The 11,795-nt window shown below is 45.0% G+C and overlaps 2 long non-coding RNA genes across 2 annotated transcripts; one reads left to right on the top strand and one right to left on the bottom strand.

The window, feature by feature from the left end:
• Positions 1-2,732: 2,732 nt before the first annotated feature.
• Positions 2,733-11,576, bottom strand: LOC144329506 (uncharacterized). Its single transcript, XR_013394851.1, has 2 exons — positions 10,399-11,576; positions 2,733-4,010 (listed from the first exon to the last, which is right to left on the bottom strand). It is a non-coding gene; the product is annotated as an uncharacterized LOC144329506 (long non-coding RNA).
• LOC144329514 (uncharacterized) lies at positions 5,668-11,379 on the top strand. The gene is made up of 3 exons (XR_013394859.1): positions 5,668-7,334; positions 9,241-9,346; positions 10,373-11,379. It is a non-coding gene; the product is annotated as an uncharacterized LOC144329514 (long non-coding RNA).
• Positions 11,577-11,795: the final 219 nt, after the last annotated feature.

Below are 11,795 nucleotides of genomic sequence, written 5' to 3'. Positions count from 1 at the left end.
TTAAAAATGCAAATTCAAGATTTGGAAAGGCTGGTATAATGAAATAATGAGCAGTATCAGCATGTGCAAATCTTGTTTGAAGGATTTTATTTTCTCCCTTTAGACCTTTGGTACATTTAGAATCTTGAAAGTTTCTAGATCTCTAACATGAAAACTAAGGTGGCTATTTTCAGGTTGCTTTCAGCTCCAAGTAGAAATAACCAGAATTGGCTTGCATTAAAGAAACTGCATCTAGAAATAAGTCCTAAGATATCATTTCTATGGCTCAAAAATAACAGGAACCCAGATTTCTTTGCCTATTTCTGCTTTTCTGTCCTCAGTGTACTGGCTTGTCCCAAATTCTCTGATGTAGTTCTAATTATCCTGTGTTGACAACTTAAGCAGAAAGGAGTCTACATCTTTATTCAATGTTAAGATTTCCCAAAAGTCTCCCAGCACATTTCCCTTATGTTTCATGGACTTATGTTTCATGTCATATGCCCTTATGTTTCATGTCATATGCCATGTTCAAAGGAGTCCGTTATCAAGATGGGCTTAGAATATCAGATACAGTGGCTCCTTGTATAATGTTTTTTAATATGTAGAGATGAGATTATTTCCAAAAATCAGTATAAGAAATCAATTTGCAAGTATGAAGGAAGTGATTTAGACAACATTTTTGGAAGATTCAGTGCTTGTTAACACCCATGTAAAAGATTCTTGGGATTCATGTGAAAAATAAATTCTAGGCTCAGGTTTCCAACCATATGAACACTCAATGGGAACATTGTAGGATTATGAAGGATTGTTATTTGGTGTGTCAGAAGATACTTAGCATTTCTGGTTGGCCCTTGCATACTGCCTCTGCTGTCTCCTAAAGATAACTTTAAAAGCCCTCCAGGACTTGCAAAGTACTCCAGTTGAGAACTACTGGCTTATATTAGTTAAGATTCATCCTTGGGATCAGAGAGAGGAGCCAGATTTCCCAAGCAAAATATATCTTTGAGTTCTATTAGGAGGGAGAAGTTGCTTGGGTATGAGCGGAAACAGTATTTCAGTAACCTGTCGGTAAAGCTCATAGTAGTATAAACAGCAAGAAGGTATATGGAGATTCCCTATAGAGCCAATAGGATATAGATCTAGAATGAGATTTACTATAAGATATTGGCTCACACAATTATGAAGGCCAAATCCCACCCACAATCCACTGCTGGGAAAGCTGTTGGGGTAAAATTGCAGCAACCAGGAACACAATGGTGTCCTAGTCCAAAGTTAGAATATGGATGTCTTAGCTCTGGCAGTTCTATATGGGCCCTTAACTGATTAGATGATGTCCACTCACATCAAAGCAGAGCAATCTCCAATTCAATACTAATCTCTTCTGGAGACAGACAAATGTTTAACCAGTTAAATGGCATCAATGGCCAAACTGACACACACAATTAACTATCACAAAAGGCAAAAAGAAATGATTGGTTTTATTCTTTAGTAGAGCCTCCCTTTTGTGATTGTAAGTACTTGCTTAGGTCCCAAGAACTTACGGTATCCCTCTTACACCAACCTCCTGTTTCTGGGTTTGTTACTTTATGTATTTTATTTTTTTTTTTAGTTTTTGTTTTGAGATGGAGTCTTTCTCTGTTGCCCAGGCTGGATTGCAGTGGTGTGACCTTGGCTCACTGCAGCCTCAACCTCTGCATCCTGGGTTCAAGCAATTCTCCTGCCTCAGCCTCTTGAGTAAAGGTGCCCACCACCACACCCAGCTAATTTTTTTTTTTTTTTTTTTTTTTTTTTTTTTTGAGACAGTCTCCTGTTGCCCAGGCTGAAGTGCAGTGGTGCGATCTCAGTTGTAACCTCCACCTCCCAGGTTCAAGCCAATTCTCCTGCCTCAGCCTCCCTAGTAGCTGGGATTACAGGCACCCTGCCACCACAACCAGCTAATTTTGGACTTTTAGTAGAAACGAGGTTTCACCATGTTGTCCAACTGGTCTTGAACCTCTGACCTCAGGTGATCCACTCCCCTCGCCCTCCCAAAGTGCTGGGATTACAGGCTTGAGTCACTGTGCCCAGTGTAATTTTTGTATTTTCAGTAGAGATGCGGTTTCACCTTGTTGGCTAGGCTGGTCTCAGACTCCTGACCTCAGGTGATCCACCGGCTTCAGCCTCCCTGAGTGCTGGGATTACAGGTGTGAGCCACCGCACCCGGCCTCCTTTTGTTATGTTATTTTTTGAGACAGGGTCTTGCTGTCACCCAGGCTATAGTGCAGTGGTGCATTCATAGCTCACTGCAACCTCAAACTCCTGGGCTCAAGCAATCCTCCTGCCTCAGCCTCCCAAGTAGTTAGGACTACAGGTGCACACCACCACACCTGGCTTATATATGTCTTTTTCTTTTGAGGCAGGGTCTCACTCTGTCATACAGGCTGGAGTACAGTGGTGCCATCACAGCTAACTTCAGCCTCAACCTCTCGATCTCAAGTGATCCTCTCACCTCAGCCTGTGGAGTGGCTGGGACCACAGGCGCACGCTACTATGCCAGGCTATTTTTTTTTTTTTTTTTTTTGGTAGAGACAGGGTCTCACACTCCTGACCTCAAGCAATCCCACCTCAGCCTCCCAAAGTGGTGGGATTACAAGCATGAGACACAGTGCCCAGCCTGATTATTTGTGTTGAGTGAGGTATACATTATCAGTAGAAATACTACATACATGTGTACATAATGTGTCAATTCTCAGGGAAATCAAGACGTCACATCCTTTGATCCACATAACATTTATAGTAGTGACTACAGCAAGATGGAGCAGCAGAAATAAAAGCAAGTTCTTTCAAACAGTGCATGAGAAGACTGGGTATGAAGAAACAATTCAAATTTTGGAAATAACCAATATTCAAGAGACCCTTCACCACTTCAGATACCATTGCAACTCTATTCTCTTCTCTGGTCATAAGGCCAGGTTTTTTGTTTTGTTTTTTTGAGACAGTGTCTGTCACCCAGGCTGGAGTGTAATAGTGAAATCTTGGCTCACTGCAACCTCTGCCTCCCAGGCTCAAGCGATTCTGCTGCCTTAGCCTCCTGAGTAGCTGGGATTACAGGTGCGTCCCACCACATCCGGCTAAATTTTGAATTTTTAGTAGAGATGGGGGTTTCACCATCTTGGTGAGGCTGGTCTTGAACTCCTGACCTCGTAATCCACCGCCTCGGCCTCCCAAGTGCTGGAATTACAGGCATGAGCCACCGTGCCCGGCTCATAAGGCCACTTTGTAAGGGCTTTGTCTTCTCCCTTTCCCCACCTCTAGTATCAGAACACAAAATGAGTGAAAGCCCTGGGAACAGATAAAGGAGCTATAGGGTGCCCTGCACTCTGAACAGCATGCAGGAGCTTTACTTTAGCAATTACAGAATTGCTGAAACAGGCATTTGAGTAGATAAACAATTGAATATTCATCACCAATTTCTTATAGTTAAACCTATGAGAAGGAGCCATTTTTGTTACAGCAGGTCAGGTAATCTGTCTTGATACTAAAGACTGCAGCTGAACATCAAACCAGCCTTTAATGTAGGCATCATCACTGCAATCAGGAATGGGAAAGTAAAATGTTCTGCCAAACTCACAGGCTCTTAAACAGATTGTTGAAGCCCCTGACTGAGAAAGTGAAGATTAGGGTCAAAGGTGATGGGGGTGTGGGGTGGAGAGTCCATAAGGGACTGATTATAAAGTGCAAAATTGTGAATATTGATTATTTTTAGGAAAGTGGTCCATCGCTTTCACTGGTTCCTTGGAGTCTGTCCCAAAGAGGGTTAACCATTACATGGAAAATTTACTAGCTTAAATGGCTTCAAGTCATATCCTACCGGTCACCCCTTTGCCATTTGCCATCCCCTCAATCCTGTGCATTTATTTAGCATCCTTGGTCTACCATCTACCTCCTTGGTATACCTTCCCCACTCAGCTCACACAGATCATTTCACTCAACTTCTTATGCTTTTTTTTTTTTTTTTCTTTTTGAGCTGGAGTCTCGCTTTGTTGCCCAGGCTGAAGTGCAGTGGCACGATCTCAGCTCACTGCATCCTCCACCTTCCAGGGTCAAGCGATTCTCCTGCCTCAGCCTCTGGAGTAGCTGGGACTACAAGCGCACGCTACCAAACCTGGCTAATTTTTTGTATTTTTAGTAGAGACAGGGTTTTACTGTGTTGCCCAGGCTGGTGTCGAACTCCTGAGCTCAGGTGATCTGCACGCCTTGGCCTCCCAAAGTGCTGGGATTACAGGCATGAGCCACGGCACCCGTCCCTACGCTCTTATTTTTTAACATCTTAATGTTCCATTTAGCAACTTCATCTTTTTGTTCTTTTTTGTTTTTTTGCAGTCTTGAGACTAGTCTCAGACTAGAGTGCAGTGGCACAATCTCAGCTCACTGTAACCTCTGCCTCCCAGGTTCAAGCGATTCTCCTGCCTCAGCCTCCCAAGTAGTAGCTGGGGTTACAGGCATGTACCACCACACCCAGCTAATTGTTGTATTTTTAGTAGAGACAGGGTTTTGCCATGTTGGCCAGGCTGGTCTCAAACTCTAGAGCTCAAGTGATCCGTCCACCTCAGCCTCCCAAAGTGCTTACAGGTGTGAGCCACTGTGCCTGGCCTTCATCTCTTTTATGACATTTTTCCCTACCTTCTGGATTGTTCTGAAGCAAATTCTAGAATTAATAATTTGACTCAAAGTATATACTTTTTTTTTTTGACACGGAGTCTTGCTCTGTTGCCCAGGCTGGAATGCAGTGGCACAATCTCTGCTCACTGCAAGCTCCGCCTCCCAGGTTCACGCCATTCTCCTGCCTCAGCCTCCTGAATAGCTGGGACTACAGGCGCCCGCCACCATGCCTGGCTTTTTTTGTTTTTTGTTTTGTTTTGTTGTATTTTTTAGTAGAGACGGAGTTTCACCGTGTTAGCCAGAATGGTCTCGATCTCCTGACCGTGATCCGCCCGCCTCGGCCTCCCAAAGTGCTGGGATTACAGGCGTGAGACATTGCACCCAGCTGACTCAAAGTATATACTTCTAAAAGGATTATACTACAAAATATATCATTGTCACACCTTTTAACATCTTTATAGCAAAAAAGAGTATGCTTTTCCCAATAGTCTCATAACTTTAAAGTTTATCTGAGTCAGGAACCAAGGGTCACACCCACATTGTTTGACATGTCCAAGTTCCTTTCAATTTAGGCTTCCCTGCCTTTTTTCCCCTTTGCAATTTATTTTAGAAACTGGACCACTGGGCCGGGCGCGGTGGCTCACGCCTGTAATCCCAGCACTTTGGGAGGCCGAGGCGGGCGGATCACAAGGTCAGGAGATCGAGACCACGGTGAAACCCCGTCTCTACTAAAAATACAAAAAATTAGCCGGGCGCGGTGGCGGGCGCCTGTAGTCCCAGCTACTCAGGAGGCTGAGGCAGGAGAATGGCGTAAACCCAGGAGGCGGAGCTTGCAGTGAGCCGAGATCACGCCACTGCACTCCAGCCTGGGCGACAGAGCGAGACTCCGTCTCAAAAAAAAAAAAAAAAAAAAAAAAAGAAACTGGACCACTGGTCCCGTAGCGTCTCCTACATTCTAGATTTTACTAATTGCTTCCCTGTGATGTAATTTAATGTATTCCTTTGTCCCATTTAATCCAATTCAAGTTCAGTTTTTTTGACATAGGATCTCACTCTGTTCCCCAGGCTGGAGTGTGGTGGTGCTATCATAGCTCACTGTAACCTCAAACTCTTGAGCCCAAGCAATCCTCCTGCCTCACCCTCCCAAGCAGCTAGGACTACAGGTGCTCACCACCACACACAGCTAGTTTAAAATGATTTTTGTAGAAATGGCACCCTTGCTATGTATATTGTTCGGGCTGGTCTCAAACTCCTTGAGCCAAGTGATCTTCCCACCTTGGCCTCCCAAAGCACTGGGATTACAAGTATGAGCCTTTCACCCAGGCTGTTTCATTTTTCTACAACAGGTGATGTGTACTGCCATCAGAATTTAAAATATTAACATATGAATTCCAAACATAATTTCAGTTGGCTCTTTTGTCATGTTAGTAGCCACTGATGATCATTACCGAAATCTCTAATTTCATTAAAGGTCTATTATTTTACTTCTGTCCTTTCATTTTTAGTTGGAATACCTCTATAGTAAGAAAATTCCCCTTTTAACAAGTACCACGTTACACTGCAATGTAACTATATATATAAGGGAAGACCAGTTAAATGCTCAGCTCTTTTCCTTAATTTACTAGTTTTCACAATTAGTTCCATAATCAAAAGTGGGGAAATTAGGTTTCTTGGTTGTCACTGTGAACTCATGGATTTCAACTTATTTTTATGTTTCACTTCATTGCAACTTTTCTTAGTGATACTCAAATTGTTCTAACCTTGGCGTGAGAGCCTCTTCCTGTTGGCTCTTAAATCCTTTTGACAAAACCCCAGTAGTCTATGTTACTTTCTTTGCTTACTGATATAACAAGATGTTCCAGGCTCACCTTGTTCATTTCTGCTTCAGTCCAAGAAACAACTACTTACTTTATCTGTTATCTTACTTATTTAACATCCCTGTCTCCCCTGCACCTCCACGAAAGACCATAAATATAAGAACTGAATTACATCTAAAAATTTTCAGCACTTGTCTCAGTGCTGGACCAAAAAAGTGGCATGCAATAAATATTTATGGAATTCAACTAAAAGATTAGCCTCTGTCTAGCTATTCTACAGGTGTCTCTATTGAGTCAAACAAGGCACCACTGGCAACTGGCAGAATTAAGCACTTGCCTCTTCAGGTGGGTCAAGGGCAGGGTTCAGGCTCTCCCTATAAATACTCTTATATGCTAGAGGTAGACCCCAGCTAATGAGCTCTCCCTAGAACAGGTATTCTCACACACACACACCTTTTTTATACTGAGAGAATGAGAAAAACTAAGTTTTAGTTCTCCATGGGCCTTATTTTCTTAAGGAGGAAATCATTACAGAGTAAAGCATTAATGGCCAGTATCTGCTTAATTTAACAAGACTACAAATTCATGTAAAGATGTCTGATCCTCTAGAGAGGAAACTGTCATTCCTTAGCTGCAGTCCCCCCTCCAACTGAAGAATTACATTTCACCACTAGGTGTCCACAGGGGAACAAAGGATACCTTACACTTGCCCATTCCAAGTCCCTTTCACACACACTGCACTCCATAAACAACTTGTCCTAGGTCAATTTATAAAAACCTTAAATCTTGTTTTATGTTGTACTACTACAGCTTAGGTCTTCATTTATTGTAACTTATATCCTGGCCAGGCGCAGTGGCTCACACCTGTAATCCCAGCACTTTGGGAGGCCGAGGCAGGTGGATCACAAGGTCAGGAGTTCCAGACCAGCATGGCCAATATGGTGAAACCCCGTCTCTACTAAAAAAACAAAAATTAGCCGGGCGTGGTGGTGCGTACCTGTAGTCCCAGCAACTCAGGAGGCTGAGGCAGGAGAATCACTCCCTTGAACCCGGGAGGCAGAGGTTGCAGTAAACTGAGATCGCGCCACTGACTCCAGCCTGGATGACAGAACGAGACTACGTCTCAAAAAAAAAAAAAAAAAAAAAAGAGAGAAAACTTTCCTCTAACAACCATACTGACTTCCAGAAGAGTCAAAGATAGCCCTTTAGCAAATCTCACCACAACCATCCCTTCTTTCATCTTGGCTACTCTTTTTTTTTTTTTTTTTTTCTCTGAACTCCAGTGATCCTCCTGAGTAGCTAGGGACTACAGGTGTGCACCACCATGCCCAGCTAAATTTTGTAGTATAGATGAGGTCTCGCTAGGTTGCTCAGTCTGTACTCCAACTCCTGAGTTCAAGCAATCCTCCTGCTTTGCCTCCCAAGGTCCTAGGATTACAGGCATCAGTCACTGTGTGTGGTCTATCTTCGTTACTCTTAAACTTATCTTCACATTAGTAACCAATAACCTCATTCTGTAGCTATTTTTAGGGGGAAAGGGTCTTGCTCTCTCATCCAGGCTGGAGTGCAGTGATCACAGCTCACTGCAACTTCAAACTCCTGGGCTCCAGTGATCTTCCTGCCTCAGCCTCCTCAGTAGCTGGGACTAGTGGCACATGCTGCTGTGCCTGGCTGATTTTTTTTTTCTTCTTTTTGTAGAGACCAGGTCTCTCTAAGCACAAGGACTTATTTCTGCTTTCAACATCAAAACATAACAGGCCTGCAATCCCAAGCACTTTGGGAGGCTGAGGCAGGTGGGTCACGTGGGGTCAGGAGTTCGAGATCAGCCTGGGCAACATGGTGACACCCCATCTCTACTAAAAATACAAAAATTAGCCAGGCATCACGGTCTATGCCTGTGGTCCCAGCTACTAGGGAGGCTGAGGTGGAAGGATCACTTAAGCCCTGGGGTCGAGGTTGCAGTTAGTCATTATTGCACCACTGTACTCCAGCCTGGGCAACAGTGAGACCCTGAATCAAAAAAAAAAAAAAACGAAACAAAAACTTACCTACCCCCACCTAATTGGCAAGGAACATCACCTATATCCCAATATCTAACTTTGTTATTGTTTGAGCTGAGGAGGAAGTTCTGAGATCATACAGAACAATGTCTTTATTTTTCAGACAATCTGTGTGCTTAGAGAGTTTATATATTCTGTTCTCACCATTTAGGAGTTTGAAAAATCTGTATCACTTTTATATCACAGAACATTCCTCCTCAACAATGTATCGTCATGGTCCCATTTAAAAAGCCTTGATGCAGGCACTACCATCCGTGCTCCATACCTCCCAAATCTCTTCAGGTAGATAACTATCCCAGCTTTTGCTTTTAATGCACTGATTTCTAATGCTAAATGCAGAGATGGTGAATCTGCAGCAACTAGGCCAAGAGCTTTTGGGGCTACCTGGACCTGCAATTGTCTAAGAAATAAGAAATTCAGAGACTGACAAACAGCAGTCCTACTTGGGATGTCATCATGCTTACTTCAGGCTGAATCACACAGAAGAAAGCCTTCAAGCATGGACCTGAAGCAATGCTGTAAACACAAACATCAAAACGAAGAGGAGGCCAGGTGTGGTGGCTCACGCCTGTAATCCCAACATTTTGGGAAGCAGAGGCAGGCAGATCTTCTGAGGTCAGGAGTTCAAGACCAGCCTGGCCTACATGGTGAAACCCTGTCTCTGCTATTTAAAAAAAAAAAAAAAATTGGCCAGGCATGGTGGCTCACACCTGTAATCCCAGCACTTTGGGAGGCCAAGGCAGGCAGATCACGAGGTCAGGGGATCAAGACCATCCTGGCTAACACGGTGAAACCCCTTCTCTACTGAAAATACAAAAAATTAGCTGGGTGTGGTGGCACCCGCCTGTAGTCCCAGCTACTCAGGAGGCTGCCGCAGGAGAATCACTTGAACCCGGGAGGTGGAGGTTGCAGTGAGCCAAGATCATGCCACTGCACTCCAGCCTGGGCAACAGAGCGATCCGTCTTCAAAACAAAACAAAACAAAACAAAAAAGAGAACAGGAAGGGTAGAGTAGGACAATCTAATATGGAAATAGGGCAAGAGGAATGAAGGAAAACCTTGGACACAGTTGATTCCTAGTTAGTAAGTAGTGTTTAAGACTAAGGCAGCCCCTCCGTTCACTACTAAACACAGTGGATGACACACACACAGCAGGAGTACAATATTATATAACAAGTGAACATATGCCAAAAACTACAAAATGGAAGAGGTTCCCAAAGAAGAGGTTCCAACCTGAGATTCATTTCCTGGGGGAGAGAAGTATGACCGTGTCCCCACCCTATGAAAATATAGGTAATGGGGTCACTGTATAATACACTGGACACCAAACATGGAGTCGGGAAGCCATAAACTAGCTGTGGGACTCTGAACAGGTCCCTTTCACTTTTCTTTGCCTCAGTTTCCCCATGTATGAAATGGAGGTCATACCCCCATCTTCAAAGTGTGGACAAACTTTATAACACACGAAAAAAGTATTCAAAGACCATACAAATGAAAGCACATGATTGACATCACTACTTACATGTCTCATAAGCAATCTCAAACTTAACAGGCCCAAGATGAAATTCCCAATCATCCCCCAACACCTGCTCCTCACCTTTCCCACCTCAGTAAATGTCACCACTTCAGTACTCTGGGAACCATTCTTGGTTTTCCTCATCTAATCCATCATTCAGTCCTATTCACCCCTTTTTTTTTTCTCCCCTTGAGACAAGGTCTTGCTCTGTCACCCAGGCTGGAGTGCAGTGGTGTGATCTCAGTTCACTGCAGCCTCGAATTCCTGGGTTCAAGGGGTCCTCCCACCTCAACCTCCCAAGTAGCTGGGACTACAGGCGCGGGCCACCACATCCAGCTAATTTTTTGTACTTTTTGTAGAGACGGAATCTTGCCATGTTGCCCACGCTGCTCGCAAACTCCCGGGCTCAAGCGATCCTCCCTTTGGCTTCCCAAAGTGCTGAGATTACAGCCGTTGGCCACTGTATCAGGCCCTTCATTCACTTCTATCTGCACTGTCAGCACTCTAGTGTAAGAGAAAATCATCTCTCACATGATAATGAAGCAGCCAAAATGGTCTCTGAGCTTCTCCTGTGCTCTCTCCAGTCCAAACCAGGGCTCTAAACGCTTTAAACTACCCACTGTTCTTGAAAGAAACCAAACTTCTGAATCTGGCTTAAAAGGCCCTACATGATCTCTTCTCCTGCTGCTCCTTCAAACCTCTCTCCCCGTCCCTGACTGTGCCAGCACACTGGCGTTTCTGTATTTCTCAACTGTGTTCTGCTTCCTCCTGACAAACTCTTACTCACCTTTTGGGTCTCATTTCAGAGGTGCGTCCCCGCCATACACTCTCAGAGCACCCTGAAGTACTGAAGCATGTGTGTAGTTATTTTATTACAAAAAATATAAAATCACAAACGGTTAGAAACCCAATCGACTACAAGCTCCATGAGGGGTAAGTACTGTCATCTGTTTGGTTCACCTCTGTATCCCCAGGAAAACAGGGTCCAGCACACGGTCTGGGCTCAATATTTGAACCCAGACGAGGTGACAAAGTAGCCACCTAAAAATCCTAACTCAAAAAGATAAAGTTCTAACCGTATGTGGATGCCCATTTTATTTCAACTCTCTCCACCTCCGTTCTCAACGGCTCAGGCCAAACCATACATGGGGTCAGATACCTCAGGTCTCCAAGCTCAGGCAGCCCCCGCTGTCTTCCACCCCATAAAGTTCTAAGTCCAAAGTGAGCCCGTCCTAGCTCCGGGGCGAGAGAAAACAGGCCTCTTTCGCCCCTGCAGGTGAGGGTCCCAGACCGCCCGGAGGCAGGCTCCTCATCCAGACCTACTGGCCAGGATTCCTCCACACTATTCCGCGCAGCCGTGACGCACGCAGACCGCAGCACTTCGTCAGCGAAGAAGCCGCTGGGCGCGAGGCGCTTCTTCGCGGCTTCTCAAGCTTCAAACCGCGCGTCGGGTCCAAGTGCCTAGCTTCGCGTCACAAAGCCTCAGATGTCCATCCTATTAATGGAGAAGGGACTGAAAAGACGACGACCCCGGTCGTCTCTCTTTAAGAACCACCCCCATTCGAGCCTGACGGGGGGGGGGGGGGGGGGCTCTCAATAAACTCGCGAGAGCCACCGGCTTCCGCCCGCTTCCTCCTCTCGGCTTGCCGGGCCGGAAGAAAGGTGGCACCTCCCACCCCCCCAGCCTCTACCTCACAAGACAGCGCGGACCCAGCTGCGGCCAATCGGCAGGTTCATTGTAGGCGGCGGGGCAGAGAGCCAATGAGAAGTCGCGGCGGACGC

This window comes from Macaca mulatta, chromosome 6, assembly GCF_049350105.2.
Source record: "Macaca mulatta isolate MMU2019108-1 chromosome 6, T2T-MMU8v2.0, whole genome shotgun sequence".
Classification (NCBI taxonomy): domain Eukaryota; kingdom Metazoa; phylum Chordata; class Mammalia; order Primates; family Cercopithecidae; genus Macaca; species Macaca mulatta.
This window is presented reverse-complemented; position numbering and strand designations above follow the sequence as displayed.